At 44.4% G+C, this 9,387-nt stretch overlaps 1 long non-coding RNA gene across 1 annotated transcript in view; it reads left to right on the forward strand.

The window, feature by feature from the left end:
- LOC116626423 overlaps positions 1-7,189 on the forward strand; it is a 23,856-nt gene extending 16,667 nt beyond the window's left edge. The window contains exons 2-3 of the long non-coding RNA XR_004298280.1: positions 1,245-1,400; positions 7,066-7,189. This is a non-coding gene — a long non-coding RNA (uncharacterized LOC116626423). The remainder of the gene's footprint in view (positions 1-1,244; positions 1,401-7,065) is intronic.
- The last annotated feature ends 2,198 nt before the right edge of the window (positions 7,190-9,387 follow it).

Below are 9,387 nucleotides of genomic sequence, written 5' to 3' on the forward strand. Positions count from 1 at the left end.
CCCCCTGCTTGTGTTCCCTCTCTCGCTGTCTCTCTCTCTGTCAAATAAATAAAATAAATAAAAGCTTAAAAAAATTGAGGTACAGTTCAGTGAAATGCACAGATCTTCAGTGCAGGGGTCAATGATTTTTGACAAATATTTACATATCTGTATAAGCCACACCACAGTCTAGATACAGAACATTGTCATCCCTGCCAGAAAATTCTATCATTTCTCTTTCCATTCTATCTGCTCTCCCTCTCCAAGCAACCACTATGCTGATTTCTATTCCAGAATATTAGGTTTTTGTGTGTTTTTTTTTTCTTTCCGGTTTTCAACTTCATATTAATGTATCATGAACTGCATACTCTTTTGAATCTGGCTTGTTTGGCTGAAAAACACTTTTTGGAGGTTCTTCCTTGGTTTTGCACCTATTGGCAAACCATTCCTTTTTAAATTGTTGAGTGGTGTTCCACTGAGCTAATACATCATGCTTTGTTTATCCCTTTCCTTGTTGAGCATTCCAGTTGTTTCAATTTGCAATCAACGATCTTGTCCAAGGATTTGTGTGGATACATGTTTTCATTTCTCTTGGGTCAATCTCGAGTCATAAGGAATTGCCGGGTCATAAGGAATGTTTAACATTATGAGAAACTGCCGAAGAATCGTCCACAAGGCTTGCATCAATTTACACTCCCACTAACAATGTATGAGTTCCACAGCCTTATTATTTTATTTTATTTTATTTTTAAAAGGTATTATCTATTTATTTGACAGAGAGAGAGAGCACAAGCAGGGGGAGTGGCAGGCAGAAGGAGAGGAAGAAGCAGACTCCCCGCTGAGCAAGGAGCCCACCCACGAGGGGGGACGGGGGAGGGGAGGCTCTTGACCCAGGGACTCTGGGATCATGACCTGAGCCGAAGGCAGATGCTTAACCAACTGAGCCACCCAGGTGCCCCTTGTCAAGTCATTTAAATGTGAGAGTCTTAGTGGGTGTGTAGTAATACCTTGTAGTTTTAATTTGCACATGTGCGTGATTGTATACATATTTATTTTGATTTTACTTATTAATGTATTTCTACTCTGCCTTATTCCAGGGAAAGATTTTAGATGGTTAATTTGTGTTCTACTTTTTTTTTCTGTATAGCTTTATATCATCATCTATTTTTGAAGCATTTAAAAAATGATTGTGTACTTTATTTTTAAATGGCTGCATAACATTCCAGAATGTGAATGAATCACATATCTTCTTTTGGCCATTTTAGGTAGTAGAGCATGGAGGTTAAGATCGTGGGCCCTGGAGCCAGAGGTCTGTGTTTGAAGGGCTTTGGGAAGGTGACTCAGTCTCTCGATTCTTGTCTGCAAAACCTCACAGAGGTTGTGAGCAGTGAATGAGAAATGCATGTGAAAACCATAAAAGGGTAAGTGTGCTGTCGATGCTTCTTTCTATTAGAAACCACGTTGCCGTTGTGCATAAAGCTTCTCCCCTTTTTAGGATCACTCCCTTAGGATCAATATTCAGAAATGAGATCAACTGGGTCAGTAGACATGAGCATTTTTTAGAATCTTTTTTTTTTAAGTAGGCTCCACGCGGAGTGGAGCCCGACGCGGGGCTTGAACTCACAACCCTGAGATCGAGACCTGAGCTGAAATCAGGAATCGGCCGCTTAACGACGGAGTCACCCAGGTGCCTGACATTTTTTTAGAATCTTGATAGCGGTCCCCTTGAGAGCAGGGGCCTGAGAGAGGGCACCCTGACCACACGAACACATTTCAAATTTTTGCTTGTATCCTACCTGCTAACATCCTATTGGCCGAGTCAAGGGGTGGGGAGCGCATCCCGCCCGCAACGCGGTTGTGGCAAGGATGTGGGTGCAGGGAGCGTTGAAGACTCAGGGCCAGTAATTCCGATTCCTACTCCTGCTTTCCATTGTTATAATTAAAAGAAGTTTCTTTTCCCCTCTTTTTAAAAAAACTGAGGTATAATTGACACATCACATTATTAGTTCCAAGTCTACAACATAATCATTTGACATTTGCATATACTGCAAAATGATCACCACGGTGAGTCTAAGTGAACACCCTTCACCACACATAGTTACACAGTTGTCCTCTTGTGATGAGAACTTTTAAGAAAAGAAAAGAAAAAAACATTTACTCTCTTAGCAACTTTCAAATACACAATATGGTATTATTAACGAGAGTCAGCATGCTGCACCTTACATCCCAGAACTTACTTATTTTGTAACCACAAGTTTGTGTCTTTGGACCCCCTTCAACCATTTGGCCAACTGCCCCGGACCTGCCCGGCCTCTGACCACCACCAATCTGTTCTCTGTACCTATGAACTCAGCTTTAATTATTTTCATTTTTAGATTCCACATATAAGTGAGATGATATGGTATTTATCTTTCTCTGTCTGACTTGTTTCACTTAGCATAACGCCCTCAAGGTCCACCCATGTTGTCACAAATGGCAGGATTTCATTCATTTTTTTTTATGGCTGAGTAATATTCCATTGTGTGTGTATACACCACCTCTTCTTTATCCATTCATCCACTGATGGACACTTAGGTTGTTTCCGTATCTTGTTTATTGTAAATAATGCTGCAATGAACACAGGGGTGCATATGTCTTTTCAAATTAGTGTTTTTGTTTTCTTCAGATAAACACCTAGAAGCGTAGTGGCTGGAGCATATGGTATTTCTTTCTTTTTTTTTTTTTAATTTTTTTATTGTTATGTTAGTTACCATACATTATATCATTAGTTTTTGATGTAGTGTTCCATGATTCATTGTTTGTGTATAACACCCAGTGCTCCATTCAATATGTGCCCTCTTTAATACCCATCACCGGCCTAACCCATCCCCCCACCCCCCTCCCCTCTAGTATGCTCAGTTTGTTTTTCAGAGTCCATAGTCTCTCATGGTTCGTCTCCTCCTCCGATTCCCCCCCCTTCATTCTTCCCCTCCTGCTATCTTCTTCTTCTTTTTTTTTTTCTTAACATATATTGCATTATTTGTTTCAGAGGTACAGATCTGAGATTCAACAGTCTTGCACAATTCACAGCGCTCACCATAGCACATACCCTCCCCAATGTCTGTCACCCAGCCACCCCATCCCTCCCACCCCCCACCACCCCAGCAACCCTCAGTTTGTTTCCTGAGATTAAGAATTCCTCATTATCAGTGAGGTCAGCATATGGTATTTCTATTTCTAATTTTTTGAGGAGCCTCCAAACTGTTTTCCACAGTGGCTGCACCAATTTGCATTCTCCCCAACAGTGCACGAGGGTTCTCTTTTCTCTACATCCTCACCAACACTTGTTATCTCTTGTCTAAAAGAAATTTCTTTATTGGATTTGAAAGGATGAAAGAGATTGCTGTTTAACTCAATATATTGATATATGAGGAATTCTTATTTTTCATATTGCATCAACTCAGTACTCTTTTTAAGAGAACCCATCAGGATTCAGCTTTTTCTGCACAGTTCCTAATCATATGTGTTCTCTCCTAGCCCAGGGGGCTCTCCACGTAGCATGACCTGACATACTGCAGCTTAGAGGGTACTGAAAATGATATGTGATAATTGAAATGAATCTCTTAGATGTGGTCCCACCGTACCCCTGCCCTTGAGTCAATTCAAAGGCAAAAATTTATACCTTCATTAACTAGAACTGGCTTTCTAGTCCAATTATTTAGCGAATCAGTGCAGTTTAGTAAAAATCCCAAATTAAGTTATTTTCAGAAGTATAGCACTTCTAATGGGGTAATTTGCAAAAAAGATCCGTTCTTGCAGTAGGACAGTAGCGTGTGGACCTTGAGCATGATTTTGCTTCTTTCCCTCCCTGCTGCTCCCATTATCCCTACCACATTGAGCACGTTTAAGATTTTAATTCCAGATTGAAATTTAACTTTTTAAAAAACCTTATGCATCAACTCTAAGTTTTTACTTTGTTTTCCCCTCTGTTATTTACTGGATTCTTGGGGGGCAGTTTACAGGTGGTAGGAACCAATACATGCTCAAAAATGTCTTTATTTTAATCCCCACTTGAATGCTAGTTTGGCTGGGTATTGGATTCCAGGTTAAACACATTTTTTTGTTTTGTTTTTGCCTTTCAGAGCATTAAAGGACTTGCTCTACTATCTTCCAGCATTCAGGGTTGATGACAGAGATGTCCAATGTCAAGCTGATTTTCATTCTATTGTGATAACCTATTTCCTCTCTTTGGAAGCTAGTAGGATTTTCCTCTTATCTTTGGTATTCCAAACTCTTTTTTTTTTTTTTTAAGATTTTATTTATTCATTTGAGAGAGAGCACGAGCAGAAGGGAGAGGCAGAGGGAGAAGCAGACTCCCCGCTGAGCAGGGAGCCCTACCCGGGCCTGGATCCCAGGACTCTGAGATCATGACCTGAGCTGAAGGCAGACGCTTAACCAAATGAGCCACCTAGGCGCTCCTGGTATTCCAAACTCTTACCACGATGTGTCTAGATTTCTGAAATTCTATTTCACTTTTCAGTCACTCCACCTGGTATTCAGTGGACCCTGTCGGTCTGAAGGCTGGTGTCTTTCTTCAGCTCTGAATCCCCACTTACCATCCCATTCTTTCTTTGGGTACTTCTTCACTCTCATTTTATCTGTTTTGTCCCTTTGGAACTTCTGTCATACAGATATTGGAATTTCTGGGCCTACTCTCCACATCTCATGACTTTTAACTCACATTTTTCTATTTCTTTGTCGTTTCACACTAAGCCTCAGGGGAATTCTTTGGTTTGATTTTCCATGTTACGAATTTCCCCTTACCTGCGTTGGTGTTGACATTCACCCCATCTATTGAGTGTTGGAAGTTAATCTTCGGTTTTGATTAATTGCAATTAATTATTTATGGAAGAAATATACTCTATTATCTCTCTGGGGATAGAAATTATAGTTACTAGAATGTCTTTATTTTCTCTATCGATTTCCTTTGGTTGTAATTCTTCTAGGTTACGTTTGATGTTACTCTATCGTGGTGCTGGTTTTCTCAAATGTTTGGTGATTCTTGGCCATCTGCCATCCTTATATCTAAAAATCCCTACTAGCTTGCTTATTCTATTGATCATACCTGCTTCTGATGACTATTGGGGTGAGGTGACCTGTCCTTCCTGGAGGGTCAGTCGTCACTGGCATGGTCACTGCCTTGCCTCTCTGGACCAAGTATTCACACCCTCAGATTTAGCTTGGGGACAAATGTTGTTTTCCAATGATGGTGATCTTTCTTATTTTCCCATGTCATTATGACTTTTTTTCCTTTCCTTTTCTTTCTCTTTTTTGCCTTTTCTAATTAAGCAAGAATTTTCTGTTATTTAATGGGATTTTGGTTAGGAGGGAGGTCAAATGGGGGTGCTCAGTCCTCCATCTGGCTCTGATCTGCATTTTTAGCAAAACAACTAAGTTTGGAAGTTTGAAACTAACGACATTAGGGCTGAGAGATTTCTTAATGTAAATATATTTCAGCAGAGTTAATGAAAACTTGGAGTGCTTACAAAGTTGGATATATTACATGTGTGACAAATTATATATAAACCAGATTTCATTTCCTGTTTTTTTTTTTTCAATCAGCAAAGAAAAAATGGCAAGAAAACCAAGTCTCCTGTATTTTAGCTACGCATTTTAAGGGATAATGCATATTTAAACATTTTCAGCATTTGCTGTTAAAATGAATAAAACTTTACAATAAAATCCCCCCAAAGCATAAAGTTCCAGCCGGCAATGAGCCCCTCGTTCAGATATGGTCCAGGCTTTGCCTCAGAGGGCCGTCGGCCTGGGGCTGCTCTTGTTAGCAACCACACTGCCACTCCTCTCACTTGTCTCTCATCACTATGGTGATTCTCGTTAAATAAAGTGAACAGTCCCGATCATGTGCACTGGCGCCTTGTCATTTTTTTTCCTGTGGCTGTCAGTTTCCACAAAACAGAGCCATCTAGTCAATAACTATTTGCGGAATGCCTACTATGTGCTCGCTCCTAGAGGCACAAAGATCAAAAGGACAAAATGCTTTCCCTCAAGGACGATCTCTACGGGGAAGAAAAGGCAAATGACGTAGATTCCGTGGATCAGAGTGGACCCCCAACTTTGCGCATTTTGGTAGTTACTGAACTTAAAAGTGTTTTATGTTTGTGTAGGTATAATCCTTTTCCAACCATTTTTTAATTTTTGAATGGGAGATAAGTTACAGGGCTCAAGAATCAGGTGGTATGAGAAGTTATTCTCATCTACTGTTTCACCTCTGCTCACACCCTCTCTGGGTGACCATTTTTATTAGATTCTTGTTTCTACTTCTAATGTTGCCTTATGCAATTGTATATGAATATGTATTTTAATTCTCCTGTCCTAAAAAGGGTGCCATGCTATGTACGCACCAATATATCCTGGAGATCCTTTCGTATGGGTCCACAGAGACCTCCCTTGCTGCCTCTCACAGGTCCTTAGAGTCCCCTAGGTGGGATGCCATAGGACGTTAACCAGCCCCTTATTGAGGGCCTTTTGGGATGTTTCCAATCTTTTGCCGTTACAATGAATGCCCCAGTGAATAATCTTGTACGTCTGCCATTTGTATGCGTGCTGGGTGTTTGCAGCATCGATTTCCAGAAGCAAGATTGCTGCCTCAAAGGGTACTTGCATCTATAATTTTGGCAGGTTTTGCCTGCTGTCCCCTTTCGGGGTTAAACCATCTTATTCTCTTCCAGCAGTGTCTGAGAGCACCTCTTTCTCCCCTGTGAGGGAATTTCTAATCCTTCCTTGTCTTCGGGGACCAAGGAACCCTGCTTGCACCTTCTTCAAAGCGTTGCATTTGTTCCTGGGTATTATCCAGGTTTCCATTAGCACAAGGAGAGCTGCTCCTAAGTAGACAGTGTGTTCTACTTGCTTCGTGGTGCACCAGATGAGGAATGGTTGAAGGGAACCCAGAATTTTTAAGGGATGCTGTTGGAGCCCCAGGTGGCTGGGGGCCAGGTCCAAGCTGCTGAGCAGTGGGAGGGAAGATCAGGAACAGATTGTGGAGAACTTGGGCTGCTCTACACCAAGAGCTTTGGATTTTTCCTGCAGGCCACGGGCAGCCACTGAAGGTTTCACGGTGGAGGGAGGAGACGGTGAGAGCCACGTCCAAGGAGATGTTAATTCCAGTGTCCTGTGCAGGATGCGGAAGAGACTAGTGGCTGTACTTCTTGATTCTGAGCACGGACCTGCTGTGGTTTGCCATGGTAATAAATGTGGAATATTGCCATTTAGCAGTTGTCTGTCACATCACATGGAGGGGTTCCAGGAGAGAATCCCTGCACTGGGAGGGGTCATGTCTCTACTACGTGTTCTGACTGGAAGCAGTGAGGGGCCACTTTCCCACTTGGCTTTGCAAAAGCTGGCCTCATCATTACCCTTCAACGCACAGTAATGATACACTGAGGCACTTCAAGCTCACCGAGTGGCCGGAGCCTTTGAATCAAGGTTTCTTATCCCCTAATCTTGTGAAATTATTTCCCACTTTTGAGGGAGAGGCCATCCCCGGTCCCAGGCAGCCGTGAAGAGCAGGTGTCAGACCCGAGACAGGAAGGCCAGCCTCCTGAGGTTTTGCTTAGCTGTTTCCTACCCACAGAGTGGCCTTGCCAAACCCCGCCGTCGCCTGCCTCCTCGAGGGTGCTGGGAGCTGCGGTGCTGCGTGCGGTTTCCATGGCAGTGGGCCGTGGGGACAGGCAGCCAGGTGGCTCGCTGGCTCCGCTCGGTGCCGGCTCACCTGCTTTGCTGTCGGCAGCCACCCCCTTCGCTCCTCTTTGGCTCCTGGAGCTTTAGACTGTCTTTTGTTACCCCCTTTATGCGTCTGATCTCTGTGTGAGAGGACCTTCACATTCTGAGCCTATAAAAAGTGTGATTTTGTCTCCAAGCGGATTGAAGAGCAGGAATTCAGAGTGCCAGGGTGGAAAAGTACTGGGGGACGGCCCGTCTCTCTCTCTCTCTCTCTCTCTCTCTGAAGCGAGCCTAGAACTCAGGGCTGAGGCCAACCCCGAGGGCTGAGCTTCGGGCAAAGGGCAGCACGAGGAGCCCTCCCTGGTGGAAAGAGAGGCTCGCTCCCCAGAGGACCGCGGGATCGTCCTCACCGAGGCGATTGGCACCAGGCTGTTAGAATTCAGGGTCTGCCCATCCTTGTTTGTCTGATCTCTTTATTTAATTAACTGCAGGCGACTGTGCCTTGCTGTTAGCCCAGAGATGCCGATTTTCCAGTGAGGACACGTTATTCCAGGATCCCAGGAAACTGAGAGCCAGGGGAGGGAAGGGAAGGCTCTCCAGTGGAGAAGGACCTCAAAGTCGGGTACAAGTTCAGCTGTGTTTTCTCAGCCCGTGCTGCTTGATTCAGCAGGCTGGGGCTGTTGTGTTTGCTGTCCCGTGTCGGGACCAGCCAGCTCCGCAGGCAAGGGACCCCATTGGCCCTGCCCAGCAGGGAGGACGCCAGGCTCCGGGCTCTGCCCTCTGGGGGATTGTGGCTGGACCAGAGCTTTCTCTAATGAGTTAATGCTTAGAAGAATCCCATGACAGGGATGGAGACAAAGGCTCAAGGTCAGGGACAAGGGCTCTGTCTTGGGGAGGGGAAGATGCTCTGAGCGAATTCCATCTGATCCAGTCATAGAGGCACCAGTGATGGGGGCCGTTGGAACGCGAGCCTGAAGTCACGTGTTCTTCTTGGACACATTGAAGAATCACCAAACAGAATGGAGTGTCCAGTGCCACTGGGAAACAAAGAAAAACTCCATTTAAGTCTGCATAGGAGTCAAAGCAGATTTATTTCGTTTTCTTAAGGGGCAAAATAGTCTTTGTCCTAATCATCTGCAGTTAAGTCATGAACAGAGACAAGGAAATTCCCTTTGGTAAACCCCCAAACTAATTAAACGCTTGCTTTGGTTTGTAATCCGACCAGGAAAAAGAAAAGGGAAGACAGAAGGAGTGGGTAAATCAGCCCGTCCTATTATTCCTTGAGCAAATGTTTTTGAGCACTTATTGACTTTTTTGGCCTGGGAGTAGGCTCTGAGTGAAGCTGAGTTTGCTGGGGATTCGGAATGGGATGGGAAGGATGAGGCTGTCATGGGGACAGGGAACCCAGTGAGATGGTTGTGCCGAAGCCAGAAGGAGAAGAGGTAGGGGCACGGGGTGGAGGGCCGGGTGCAGATTCAAGAGACCCCCAGGATGGGCCAGCTGACTGGGAGCGGGTGCGGGGGGGGGGAGACACTTAGGTTTCTGGTGTGGACAGACACAAGGCAGGCCATGCAGTGCCCCAGGATGAGGACCTGGTGGGAGAGCCCCTGGGTGGGCATGATGGTGGGGGCAGAGGGAAGGAGAATAGTGAGTCTGAGTTTCATGAATGGTGTTAGGTATTTTATCAGT

The sequence above is a fragment of the Phoca vitulina genome, unplaced genomic scaffold, assembly GCF_004348235.1.
Source record: "Phoca vitulina isolate PV1807 unplaced genomic scaffold, GSC_HSeal_1.0 scaffold87, whole genome shotgun sequence".
Taxonomy (NCBI): domain Eukaryota; kingdom Metazoa; phylum Chordata; class Mammalia; order Carnivora; family Phocidae; genus Phoca; species Phoca vitulina.